General features: G+C 35.6%; 1 protein-coding gene across 5 annotated transcripts in view; it reads left to right on the forward strand.

Annotated features, from left to right (window-relative positions):
- Window positions 1-15000, forward strand: part of BNC2 (basonuclin zinc finger protein 2) — a 341707-nt gene that overhangs the window by 105985 nt on the left and 220722 nt on the right. The window lies entirely within an intron of this gene.

A 15000-nucleotide genomic window follows, 5' to 3' on the forward strand; every position in this document is an offset into this window, starting at 1 on the left:
ACTGCAAGGCCAGTAATAACTGATAATTAATCACAGGAGCCAGTGTCTCTGTACCATGCACTTGGTGATACGCGCCCTGTGTGTTACAGCTAATCTTGCACAATTGCTTGGCTTGGCTCTTCTGGGTGAAGAAAAGAAAAGGGGGAAAAAAAGAAAAAGGGGGGAGGGGGGGGGAACACAAAAAAACGGCAAGGGAGAAACTTTCAGTTTGGCCGGGGCTCAGGCAGAAGGGGGAAGTTCAACCTGGAGGGTTTAGCAGGGTGACTCCTTACCAGGGGACACTTTGCCTTTCTGAAAAGTAGTTTCCGATTATGGTCTGACACTGACTGATAATAAATGAAATATTGTTTTAGCCGAAAGAAGAGCTGCTAAATGATTTGTGTATTTGAATTAGACTTTTATTTAATGTTGGACATCAGATGAATGAACTCATTTACCTGAGAGGCGTTCCACCATGTGAGGAGAGAGAAAGTAATTGGGCTTTTGTAGTTTGCAATGACAAAGCATGTCTGAGTACTGGCTGTAAAACAGTAATTTAATTTAAAAAAAAAAAGAAAAAAAATTAGAAAACTTTAAGGCCAAGAAAGACTCCAAGCAGATAGTTAATAACCAATAGCAGTTGTCTGTGGAACTCAGTTTAAGCTGTATAGCTCAGGATAGGATAAAGGCATTTGAATAGGAAATATTTTGATATATCCTGTAGAGGGACCCTGATTACTGCTGATACAGTACGCTGGTATAGAATGTCATCAGCATAAGGCAAATAAGCAACGCCGTTCTCTTTCTCATTCTTGAAAGTAAAAAAAAGTTCATTCCTGGTAGAGATGCACATTTCAAAAAAAAGCTTCTTGGCACTAAGAAGTGCGAACTGCTACTGCAGCGCTCGCAGGGCTTGTCAGCTGTGTGTGTCTGTGATACACAGCATATCTGGTTGTATGGGTGTTGAGCAACAGAGTGGAAAGCAGTTATTCAGATTGCTTGCTGTATTCTTTTATTAAGAAGTGAGATTAAATTTTTGGGGTGGAGAAAAGGTTCTTTCCATTTCAGCCACAAAAGAGTTAACACAACTAGATCCAGATAACGATCAATTGATAAATGACGATTGAACCACACAGATAGCATTAGACTGCCAGTTTATTATTAGACCTTTTTCAACAGATTTAGCCTCTGTTGTCTCTGGAATGTTAGGAAATGTTCGACATGACAAAGAAAGGAAACAAAACTAAATAAAGAACATCACTATGTGTGTGCGTGGGGGGGGTCAGATAATTTAGGACAACCAGCTCATTAGATCAAACCAAACATTCATGCACGTAAGCCAGGCTGTTTGGGCTTTGTTCTCTTTTTTGAAAAATAATGTTTTAAATGTGCTAATCCTAGTACGCTTTCTGAATTTTGTACAATGCTGAACGTGCATGGCCATGCTGTGTTCTGTAGGAAAGGGGAGAAGTAACGTGCTAAATGACTAAACGTGTGGTAGGTGCTGTATCAGTGTGTATCCTTCCGTTGCAGTACGTACAGTAGCACTGCAAAGGTGGTGATTTTGAGCAGGTTTATTTCTTAAAAGTCCGTTCTTAACGCGTTTGGGTTCTGTGTTAATCTCCTTGTCATATTTTGTATGTTTATGTGCTAAACATACTCAGTCCAAATATGCTTTCATCATGCTCTTAAGAGGAGGGTAAGTTCTTTTGCTATATGCATTTATCTCCTCTTTACAGATAATATTTTGTCTTATATTTCTGGTTAATGCTTTTACAGCGTATTATCTCGTGCAGGCTACAAGCACAGACTGTGTGCAAGTGTAGCTGCAAATTTGTGTCTAAGTGCCAATCGTTCTTTCTAAATCACTGAAATTTTGACTATTGATTTCTGTTACCTATTTTCCTCTATTTGTTTGATAATTATATTCGATCCATCTTCTGGAAATGTAAGTATTTTTAATTTTTTTCCTATTCTTTAAGAATAATTGTTTTCGTGATTACAAATAGCATGATGTTATTAAATGAACGTAACTTGCAGGCGAAGTTTGGCATGGTTTGAAACAACTGCTTAATGAAACTTTTCCAGCCATACATAGTAATGCTACAGACATTTCTTCTTCAAAGTTCGAAGTGTAATGCTGACTTTCTCCATGTTTTCTTAGAAGCAAACAGACTCTGAGCTCCATCAGTTTTCCCTGTAGTTGTAATATAATATCAGGCAGTTTTTTTAGTACAAAGACTGGACCATGGCAAGAAAACAGATTCAGAACAAAACAAAACCTTGCGATCACTCCCCTTTAACTCACACTGCACAGCTCTCTGCAGACTATAGGAACAAATGTCTCTTCTCAGAATGAAAGGAATCTACTTCATCGTTGCAGGGAAACGTATATTTGTTAGAAATTTTAGGATTTATTGTATAGGGCTGAGACATTAATAGCAAGTATGAGAATATTTATTTTTAAATTCTTGAGAGAACAGGAGCGCAGGAAAATGGCATCTCCACATTCCAGAGCAAATGTAGCTTTTGGTGGAGTGATAGGAGAAGAGCAATAGTCTCCTAAATTACCTGTCAGGAGTTTATGACGTGGCCACTTGACTGCATTGTTTTGCCTATGCACCTTTTTTCAATATAAAAGAGTGCGGTGCGCTTGGAAGAGGTCATCCCATTCTGTATACAGAAGAATGTCTGATAACCTCAGAGGGCATAAATCTTAACTTTTAAAAAGGAGTGCTTCTTTGGGTCACTTTGATCAGTGACAGGTCGAGAATGAGCAGAAACCCTCGGCTTCTCTTCCATGCTCATCTGGTTAAGTCCAGGGCACACACAGCCTATACTGGTTCTGGCAAGGAGCTGCTAATGACAGAAAAGAAGGCCTGGATGTGATTGATTAAAAAAGACAGGCTTTTATAATTTTCTGCTTTCATAAATGGTTTGTGCATTTGTCAGAATAAGCAATGCTGTCTTTCTTCTCCCAGTTATCTTAAGGGCTGTAATGTTCTAAAATACTTTCTAAGTGATCTCAGAAATGCGACCATAGGAGAAACCCACAGTGACACAGAATTCCAGAGCCGCGTACCTTTTTGCTGAGAAAGAAATATGCTTAATCCATTTCAAATAAAAAGGTGATAGCCTTTCCAGAAGCCTTTTTTTTTTTTTTCAATGTGAGAGTGAAAAAGCAGTATATCAGAATTATAAATGGATCTGTGCGTCATTATATAGTAATTTAGGATTCACTCAATGATGTAACAAAATTAACAACATAATTTCATTGTGTAACTGTATCTTATTAAAGAACAACTGTCTGACATTCTCTTACAGTTGCTTTATTTAACTTCATGCAAATATTATTAGTAGTGACATTTCTCTATTGTACATTAGATTCTCTCATTAGCATGATGTGTTAGTTATCACCAGAGAAATCACTTCTAGATAGGTGAGGGGGAAACCAAGAAAACTAAAAATTAAATCAATGATGTATATTAATATAGACGCGTCTGTTCATGAGAGATATGGTACAGTAAATTCAACTTCTTTTTCTTGCACAAATGCATGCTTATTCCAGTGAAAATGAAATAATACTTATAATTGGTGTAGTATGCATTAATGCTGCTGGAAATATTACCTTGCATGCGGTGTGCACTGCCTGTTTTGAGCTGTGCCTGTGTTCTACAATCTGATAGATCCTAACGTTGGTGTAGACGTAAGCACATAAAATGTTTATTCAACCTGTATTTAAAGACAGGAGTGTAGTGTAATGTCTAACGGATTGAAGGGGAAAGCTTCTTAAATTTCCTGGGTTGATGGTTATAAAGATCATATGTAATTTTGCCATTTATTATGTAATTAAATGCTTTACTGTAGCATATAAGTATTCTTTTTATATAGGTGTACATGCAAAAAGAGAACAAACGTAACAGAACAGCAGGCTACAACACCATACATTGATTTATTGTGAACATTTGGGGAGGAAGTTTAATGCTGGTAAAACACATTTTGTCGTTTAGTTAGTAGCAGTAACAGTAGTTAGCAATCGCCTTTGTCAGTGATCATCAACAAACATAATCTGTGTATTCAATATGTATATTTCTCATCACACCATTTTAAAGATAAGCTGACCCCAGTATTTTTTGTTGTTGTTCATGAATAAGTTGATGTGCAAGTACAAATTCAGATGCTTAATCAGGTTACAAAGGCTTATTTCAGGTATCTGCTTTAATTTTGGTGGGTATTTTGGCAAAGCGTAGTTTAGTGGTGTAATAGTTCATTTCCCCTTAGCAAATGAATAGTATTTGCATCGAGAATTTTGTGGTGCTTCTGATGTGCCTCAGAAGGGAGGCATTAGAAATTACTGTACATGACAAAAGCACGGGATGTTTTCTGTGGCATATGGAGCTAGACACACAAGAACATGCAGAAGTATCGACATGGCTGTATGTATGGTACATGGTTAAAAGGAAAAGAATTCCTCTCAAACCTTCTTTCACTGTATTCATTATTTCCTGAAGAACTAAGACACAGCAAAATATTTCCAGCTTCCGTCTCTTGCACATTATACACATACAGTGTTCAAACATCTTTGTGCTGTTTTGTCTCTCAGCTGATGATGTGCTAAAAACACTGTGAGATCTTTGCTTAACTTTGAGATGTGCATGCACAAAACTGTAAAGTCTGAGTGAAGCTTTGAAGCTTATATTAAAGCACACACACAAATATATTGTGCAATAAGCACCAATGCTTGATGTTTTTAAATGTATAGTTTTTCTGTGTTCTACTTTTTTTTTACTTTGTATTTTAGTAGTTACTTTTTCATGTATAGTTTTATGTGGATTTGATTAATGTAGTGACAGAACAGATTTGGTATATAACAGCGGCAGAGTCTCTTGCTCTTATGTCAGGGTTAAGAGCCAAGGCAAATCTTCCCTAGCTAATTAGATGCTGAGTAAGGCATCTTAGTGAAGTTGGGGCAAAAGTGAATGGGTCACAGCTGAGGCAAGATTGCAGGGACTGTAGTGATAGTGAAAGCATTTAGATTTGCCAGGTCGTTGTGACACTGCACTGATTGCAGAGGAACACTCTGTTCACTGATACAGAACTACTGTCATAAAGTACAATCAGAAACAAAAGCTTTAAATAGCTTTTACTTTTTACTAGAAGTGCACAAAGTGTATGCTGTGTCCAGCTTTCTTTGCTCAGTTATTCTTGTGAAACAATTGTGCTTGTGCATGTGTAAAAGGATTTGCCTTGTAGACTGACGGTTCTTTGCAGTTGAGAATTTGCAAACTTGGGGTTCCTAGTATACCCAGGAGGGGATAAGTGATACTGCCTCCAAAAAGAGGAGGCTGAAATATGGGAGAGGGAAAAAGAAAGCTACATTATTGCCGACTCTTAATTTTTTAGTTCAGAAAGAGAAGCACTAATACAGCTTTTTCCTATAATTTAGGGAATACAGTCACAAAATTTCAGCATCTAGATTAACTATAGTTAAGGGTTATATACAGTTAACGGACGGGGATAATCTTAAAAAGCAGTTTTATTTAATGATGGACTGTTTGCTTATTTACAGTTTTTAAGTGATGCAAAATGCATACTTTAGCTAAACATCAGTCTGTCTAACAGCTATCCAAAACAGGAGACTGTATGTCAGACTGTGGATAAGCATCTGTTGCTTTGTTGCTGCTCACCCCACTCATTATAGTAATGCCCTAATGCCTCCTTTCCCTTGCTGAAATATTTGACAACGGTTCTCTCAATGATTTTCCGTCGCTGACAGAGAAAACAGTGCGAGTTGTACGGCAGTTGTTTTGTCATAGACATTTTGTCTTAGAGAGGCCATCTCTTTGTGAGGGGGGGGCGGGAGGGAGGGGGGCTGGGGAGTCATCTCAGAATTGCTTTGATCAGTGTGAACTTGCCAACAATGTACCATTGATGCCATTCTGACTCTCTCGGGAAGCCATTGCATCCCCATCCTCTACCGATGATGCGTATCTGTGCACTTGTGCAAAGGAAAGACGAGAGCGTCATCTGCCACTTACAGAGCACTGGAGTTCAGAAGAGAAAATGACACGATTACGAGCCTGCTATTCCTTCCAGTGCGCAACGCAGAAGCCAGCGAGCGTTTCTTAGAAAGTGAATAATAAGTGATGCTGTAGGAAGCTTTATGGAAACTGAGAAAAATTGTTCTGGTGTTGTCATTAAAGCTGAAATGTACTGTCACTGGCAGGTAAACTTACTGTGATGTTTGAGATGATGTTTATCTGGAAATGGACAACAACACAAATATCTCAGTGGAGTTTAGCACTGCAGTCTGTGAATATTGGAATATGCCACTCATAGAAGAATTTGAGAGGTGTAGTAAATGCCTCTGTTTTTTGTGATACATTCCGTGACTGGTGCTGAAAAAAGCTTTAATTGCTCTAATTTTTCTCAATAATTTTGAAAAGGGATCAGTGAGACACAACTGATGAACACATTTTGTGTTGTGGTTGTTCTTTTTAAACTTTATTTAACCAGAATTCCGGAGAAGAAAATAGGCTGCCTGGCTCCCTGCATACATGTATTTGCTCCATGATCTCTGTGGTGTATTTCCTAAAGATTCCATACAATGGAATACTTCTGGCTTTGAACAGGTTGAATGAAAATGTCATACAATGTAGTTCTTTTGAGATGAACAATTCAACATTTGGAGTGTGCCAGTGAGAGGAAAGCAGAATATAAAAGCTCATATCCTCTCTGTGATCCAAGTGTATATTTTCCATTCATGTCATTGGAGGCCCTGTCATGCATCAAGGACAGCATATAGTTCAGGTACAGAATTACAGATAGTAGTGCATTAGCCTTCAGAGTGAGCTGTAACTGGGAGCTCAATTCTGTAAGCCTTCTGTATGCGTGTAACTTTTATGAAACTAAATGTACAGGTATTTTGCAAGACAAGATTCTACAGCTGTAAGGAAAGTTGCTCTTGTGTGTTTTAATCTTTTCTATTATTTAGGCTCCAAGGAGATGAACATCATATATAAAAAAAAAAAAAAAAAAAAAAAAAAAGTTTGACATTGCACTTCCTTAAAGAATTCTAAACCTGCCTTACTGTTCTATCAGAGAAATTGAAATGGATTCTCTGTAAAGGTCTCTAGTGTCTCAGCTTTTAGGCAATATAGGACGTGCATGATTTTATGTATAAATTACTGGAAGCTCATGGATTAACTCAGAAGCCAAGCAAAATTATGGTTGCTTGTAGTTTGCCTCTGAAATTTAGAAAGTCTAAAGTAACATGAAATTGAATTAGAGGAGGAATATTTACAAGAGTCCTTGCTAAACGAAACTGCCAACTTTTCAGTAGCTTAAGTAGCACCACAGTCAGAGAGGAAGTATTTTCATCATTAGGGTAGAATTCTGGGAAGAATTCACATTTACATAAAAAAATTGGCTTTCCAAAGTTGTTTTCCCAGTTAAAAAAAAATATCAAAAACCATACAATTCTGAAGATTTATTGTCAGATCTTTTAATGCAGATTCATTTCCTTTTTGTATATTCATTGTCACTTGCCTGCACAGAGTACAAGACACTTTGTACTGTACTGCAGTTTTATTGCTGCTTTCAGAGGGATGTCTTGTGAGATGTTACAGCTTCTGCGGAAGTACAACAGCAAAATGTCATTTTATGATAGATCATTATTGATATCCTTTATTTATTTATGCATTTCCTCATTTTTCTTTCCTTGCTGTTTCTCTTGCTCTTTTTATATATATATATATGAGAACTAGTTTTAAAAAACAAAAAACAAAAAAAACTTTTTCTTGGTAGTAATTGAATAATAAAAGCAGTCTTGATGATAAGGGACCATAGGAAGAGATGAGGGGCGGAGAAGAGAAGCATCCTTTCCAAGGATGACTGAATGTAGGTGCTGACATGCAAAGACTTCGGTGTTTTGTATTTCAGTGTGCCTGTATGCAAGAGTATGATAAGAATGTGTGATGCTTTGGCTTACCACATGAAAGGTGCTGAAAAGCATCTCAATTTGATCTCTGCGTTGTACAGTTTCTTAACCAAGATATTACTATAATTTAAAAAACAGTTCTCAGTGTATTTGTATTACAATATCTCAAGTATGATCTTTGGGTTCATCTGACAAAATAATAAAAATCAAGAAAAATGAGGGAATAAAATTCCTAATAAGACTAAACACTTCTTTTTTTTTTTTTTTTTTTTTTCCAACAGAATTAGTAGACAAAAAATAATCAGTTTTTACTTACAGTTATGGTCTAGAACTTAAATTTTATGACAACCTGTAAAATAGCTTTCACAGTCATACAGTCTTAGAATTGGTACCAACTGCATTTCTGAGTAGTGGATATTGGAGCTTTCACAGTTTCTGTCATAACTTTCAGTGGCTGTTTGTTCTCTGAGCAGTTTGATAAGAATGTCTGAAATAGATATCTTAGGGAGAAGGGAGGTAGAAGCTAATGAAGAGTATGTAAGGAAAAAAATAATTACTTCCAGCTGGCTTTTTATAATAAAGCTACTATTAAAACGAGGAGGTCCATTAGCAAGACTTTAATTATATATTTTCTTACATTTCTAAATAAACATCATAGTCTTTAGAAAAATAACCCTTTAATGAGTTAAGCGTGACGGCCATCGCTCTAGCCAGGGTGAAGTATAAAGAAGTACCAACTCATCTACCCTGCTTTAATGCCCCACAGCAGTTGACATTGCTGGAATGCCTCCTGCAGCTGGTGGCATATGACTGTCATTTGCAGGCAGGATATACAGAGAGTTTACAGAATGGAGGCATTCATGAAAGTGTTCCTCATCTGGGACTCCTGCAAGCTCTCATTTTATTGACCCTGTCAGAATTTAACTGGTAGGCTGTCAAATTATGTGTTGCTTTATCTAATATTAGTTTTGCTTTTAAATTAGAATGCATAGAAGATGAGGTTGTGGAAGTCAGGTACAGAAAGGAAAAACATCTTCTGTTTTACAGTTTCTAAATCAAGAAAAACTAATAGCTATTCAAGAACTTTATCATTTGTAGTACAAATTGCAAGGATTCAATTTCTTGTTCAAGATTAAATAGTGTGATTTATTTAGAGAGATTTTTCAGTTTCTTTTCTTTTTTCTTAACATTCAAAGCATTAAACAAAAATCCGTTTTCTAAATTACCATATCCCTCAAGTGTAACTGTATACAAACAGTTTTATGAAACAGCTCTCTCTTTAGTTGCTGGTGTCCTTAAAGATAGCAAAAGACGTGCTCTCTACACAGGCTTCCCCAAAAAGAGCTTTATTCATTACCCCTCTTGTATCTTTATGCAGAAAGCCACAGAGAAATGTCTGATGTTCAGTGGTTTTTATTATGATCTGCAAACAATATAATAATCTGAAAGGTGATTAATGATTATAAATATGTTCTTTATATCACAGATTGACTACTTATTAATTCAATGGTGTTGAGGCATGACCTCTCCAAAGCCATAATTTGCATTAAAAAAAGTGTATGCGCAGCTTCATTGAAAGCAGGGAGAAAACTGGCTACAGCAGCAGACAGCATACCAAAACATTGGCTTCATGCAAATGGAGCACACTGCAAGAAGTGCACCTTACCCAGTCAGTTACTCTGTTTAACAGATTCTCCTATCCACCAGTAATTGCCAATGCAACACTAAACTTCAGTTCAGAAAGGGGAGAGAAAGGGCATAAGAAACAGTGATCAGATAGTTTTGAGAAAAATAGATTTTAATCTTCATTCTGCTAGAAACCAAGTCCCTAAATTCTCCAACATGTTTTTGTTCCTGTACAGAAAGAAAGGTATACCATCTGTCTGTGTGATAGGAGATCTCATTGCCATAGATTTTACTTAGTACGTTTTCCATCGTTCTTCTGCTTTTAAAAAAATATTAGTTAGAATAGTGATAGCTGAATAGTAGACACTGCCTTATCTAGAGAAAAGTATATTTGCTTATATAATGCTTGTTGTGTGTCATTTATAATTTCCCTTTTCTTCCCACTTCAGTTCTATTTTTATATTCTCTTCAGAGTACAAAATAAATCAATTTAAATGTGAGAGACTAAAAATTAAAACAGAGTATTATTGCACTATTTTGCAAAATCCCCCAAAATGTCCCTTGAAAAGCTACTGAGATACTGGATTTTCTCTACAGGTATAAATAAGAGAGACAATGGAAGCATTTAAATGCATTTAGAATTGTGTGTTGACTGTTGGATTCTTATTTTTTTTCACATTTTAAGGTAGAATTTTGAAGGTGTTGTGATCCCTTGAATATTTTAAAAAAATACAATCAGTTGAATGAATCGTAATATTAAGTTTGTACTTAGCAAATAAAAAATATGTACAAGAACTTGATAAATGTAGAAACTCTTATAACAAGTGAATTTTTGTTGCAAGGAAGATGCTGCCTCTCCAGTTTTGACATTGCACACATTGCAAGATGGCAGTTTAAGTTTTCTTTTCTGTAAAAACTCAGGAAAATACATATTAGTATATTTTCTGGTTAATGAGGCTAGCTTCATTAGTGTCTTTGGAGTCTGATTGTCTAAGGAGAGATGTAAAAGGTAGGTTTTAGAGCAGGATAAGGACATAAAAAACATTAAAAATGGCTAATGAACTTCCTGACAAACATCAAACTTACCTGACAGTTGATTTAAGAGAATTTCAATTTTTTTTTTTTTCCATTGTCAAGTGCTGTTAGAGGAAATCAGCCTATAGGTATACAGATATATCTATCTATATGTATGTCAGCATATATATAGGTCAAAAACAAGGTATCTCAAAATAGTCCACTCATAGAAAAGATTCCTGTGGAAAAACAATGATTTACAACACTAGAAAATTTTAATTTCAAGTGCATAGGCCAGTACTCACTGAAATCAATAAAAGCGTGATCTCTGATCATAAAACTGGTCTGGGGGCTTTTCCTACGTTCTGCTTAGGAAGAGATAATTCTTACTTTGCTCATTTTGTGATGGAGCAGAGCAAGAGTACATATAAAGTGAAGAAATAATTGGAAAAGCAAAATTTCAGGAAGGGTTTATGATGTTAGAGCTTTAGTTACAAATAATGTAAAATTTGTAGACATATGGCCTCTAAAATCTAAGTTTTTCAAAATTTTAATTATATATTTAAGAGAAACTGTGTTGTATGTTAGCTGTTAAAAAATACCAACAACACAGTGACAACAGTGACTCAGGTGAGATAGTTGCAGGCATTTTTTTTAACTTTGAAATGCAATTTTAGTTTTGCACAAAAGTGTGTTTTTCATTAATCTTAATTTTCATTAATGATATCTCTCAGAAGGTAATGAAATTAAGTGATCAGAAAGTCCAATAATATTAAAAAGTAAAACAACATTACAGTTCCCAAGCGAAAGCTAACTCTACTTAAGCATATTTTGCATGAAAGTTGCTTAGATATTAAATTTTATTTTTGTGCTATCCTTCTTTTGCTTTTTAGTAATGTTGGGAAGCTAAGAGTTGGGTATGAAAATGTTTCTGCATATACAGTGCATATGCAGTTTTGTAATTGCAAAATTGAAATTTGGTTTTCCCAAAATAGACCTATGAAAATAATGTTTTCTATGATTTATCAATTTACAGTTTTAAAGGCTTTTTTTTAATAATACTGAGATCAAATAAAACTTTTCTAGTATGTAAAGTACATGAAGTATGGTAATACATAAAGTGCATGAAGGAAAGTCATAGGCATGAGAATGATCTAAATGTTTATTAATTTTTTTTTCTTATTATTTCCTGAGCCTCTCCCTTCCATGCCGCATCCCCATCCCTTCTAAAATTCAGAAGTGGTCAGGTGTGGGGTTTTGATTCTATCCACTAACTTACATATGCATGTTTATACACCCACAAACTGTAAAAAGAAAGCTGAGTAAATGTGGCTTCAGGGGAAAGAAAGGAGTGGTGGGCGCAGATACCAGCTGGAGCTTGATGCATGTGTTCTCTTCTGTGGCACCATTTTGTTGTTGATGTGGGAATGTAGCTAAACAGTGGCTACAGATGCTTCTCTAAATAGGAATCCACATAAATTCCAGCTGTGAACTTGTGATTCATCCTTCCTTGCAGAAAAGATATGTTTCCATATGTCCCATTATGTTCCATATTTGATTTTTATCACACATTGTGTGCCAGTCTAAATCTCGTCTACTTGCTTTTTATGCATCCTGTAAACCTTTCTGTCATCCCTCTTTGAATTAAGCTCATAATGCACCTCAGCCTCCCTGCAAAAAAAAAAAAAAAAAAAAAAAAAAAAAAAAATCCTCATTAAAATAATAGAGAATCCCATAAATAATTTTTTAATGAACCAAGCATATGAATAATATATCTGTGTAACCACCCTAGCACATAATCTGGACATACATACAGAAAATCATACTAGAAATACTAAAAGTATTTCTCTTGTTTCTACCTCTACTATCCTTAAAATAACTGAGTTCTTAATATTTTTATCTTAAAAATACTTGTATCTTAATTTACCTACTCTAAATGGATTTTTGTGATTTTATCTTGAATCTTCTCAGGTACTTAATGTACACAGCTTCTCTATATGTTTTTAACAATGTAATTCATTGATCAAAGGATAAATACTCTCATTTTGAATTATGAATACTCTTCATTGTTAAACCATTTCTGCTCTGAGACAGAAAATAATTGCAAAACTGTCCCTGTTTTCATGATGTTAATTATCTTATTAATTATCATTAAGTTTTTGTTCTTTTTTGGTTTTGTTTTGTTTTGTTTTGTTTTTTTGGGTTTTTTTTTTTTTGTTGTTGTTCATTTGCTTTTGTTTTGTTTTTTTTTTTGCTTTCTACATTATCTTATCTGTTATATTGTCTCGATTGGAATTCAGGATATTTTTCTTCTGCTACCGTAAGAGTAGATATAGAAAATGATATCTAGAAAGGTAGACAATCTTGGCCTCTGGAGCATACAAAAATACAGAGTTAAGGGTATTTAAAAAAACAAAGTAAAGATTTTCCAAAGGCTAGCGGTATTGTGCTATAGGCTTTTGAGTTGGCTTATTATCATACCGTTACAAGAGACATGGTCCCTACCTCCTAACTGAAATAAACTATGGCTGCTGGTCAGCTCTGTTGGAAACATAGTGTTGCTAAAGCTTTGCAGTAAGTTTTATGTATGATAGATGCCGCTGACTGTCATGAGACTACTCAAAACATGAGGCAGACGTGAGCATTGCATTAGACAGCTGTGGTCTACAAAGTAACTGTCTTAGGATAAAATCTCAGAGGTTGCTATAATTATTGAAGTAATGATGAAAGTACTAAATTTGGTCATTGGCTTTTGCAAGTTAATGAAGCTAATGCTTCTGTTTCCAGCACAAATTTAGAATGGCAGATCAGGAGTAGGATGTACGCTTGTGGTCTTTCAAAGTGAGATTACAGTGCAGATGATGCAGCAGAAGACCGAAGAAAAGTAGTACAGTAATACAGTTTTTTGAAACAGGGTTTATCAAAGCAAAGATTGACATCTGCAATAAAAAAGAATCACTCGGCTGAGTGCAGAATTATGTGCAGAATTATGTGAAGTCTTCAGTGTTTTTGTGTTCTGTGTTGGGAATGGATGGAGAATCTAATGAAAATAAGACTATTCAAAACTGAAATTCTCCAGGCATGTCAGATACCAACATTGTACCAACATTTTTCAACAGAACAGGTAGTTAATTTGTTTTAAATTGAAGATCATCGTGTTACAGATTTCTGTGGGAATAAAAAGGGGTTGCAATGATGGGTAACTGGGGCCTGTTCTCAGCAATGTCAGCGGCACAATTGAGTTGAATCACTGGTCACTGTCAAATTCCAATCAAAATGCAGATAAGTTTAGAATAAACATAATAAGGTGTTGGTGTGTTTCCAGAACAGTGTAGATGACTTTAAGAGGGGAAGATTAACAGCTTGTTTTACAGCTGAGTTAGGCATTTCAAATCAAGTGACTGGTGCTGCTTGTAACGAAGCATCTGTAAAGTGTGTCCATATGACGTTGGTATTTTGTGTTCAAGAAGTTCAATGTCAACACAGCTGTGTCTTACCACTTTTAGCAACCTCTTAACAGAGAATTAGATAAAATACCTTCAATTTGGGCACGGGGCTAGGGGAGAGTACTGGGACGGGAGTATAATTTCAAATGCTATTAATTTTCACAAAATAATGTTTGTGTGCTTTGTCTTGCCAGATAGTCTACAATGCTTTTCCTCATTTCACGTGCCAGGTTGTTTTTATATTATCATTTCCTTCTCTGCAATGTTTTTCTTTTCTGAAAATGGTGAAATGTAAGCTATTGCAGAGTAGGTGGGTGGCACACATTTGCACAGTAACTCTTAAAACAGAGAGCAAGCATTTTATTTGGGTTTAGAAAACCACTGAGAGAACTTAATGCAGCTGCTCTCATGGCATCAAAGTGAAACATGTAAAAATCTCACTTTCTGTTTTAAATAACCTTAGGGCTGTTGAGTCAGATATTTCCGGGTTGACATGTTTTGCACATGAGTGACAGTGGCATTGAGTATATATAGTAAATCTTAATGTTCCACTGAATCTCTTCACTCTTTTATGAGCTTCACAGGGTACTCATCCTTAACAAAACGTCAAGTTAAAACATGTCACTTTACCGTAGTTGAAATTACTTACTTGTTTTTAATCAAAGAAGCAACTCTTAATGGGCTGTTTTACTGTAGGCAGTCAGGAAAGGAGCTTTCCAGTTTAGCAGCAAGTAGTTCTTCAACCCCATTATTTGGTGTCAATTCTGCTTCTCATCCAGCAATGTAAAAAGAGATGCATGATTAAAATCTCAGGATGTTGAATCAGGATGCTGGTGCTGCCTATCATACACCAACTAGAATTAATATTTTTAAGAAAAGTTAAGCCATTTATAATGCTTGTCTTTTGATTCAATTAGGCAGTAGTCCTGTGTTTCCTAGGAACTTTGTATATTAGTGATCTCTGTCAAAAGCTGAACTAGTCTTGCTGATAATGAA

The sequence above is a fragment of the Phasianus colchicus genome, chromosome Z (assembly GCF_987193195.1).
Source record: "Phasianus colchicus chromosome Z, bPhaCol1.hap1.1, whole genome shotgun sequence".
Classification (NCBI taxonomy): Eukaryota; Metazoa; Chordata; class Aves; order Galliformes; family Phasianidae; genus Phasianus; species Phasianus colchicus.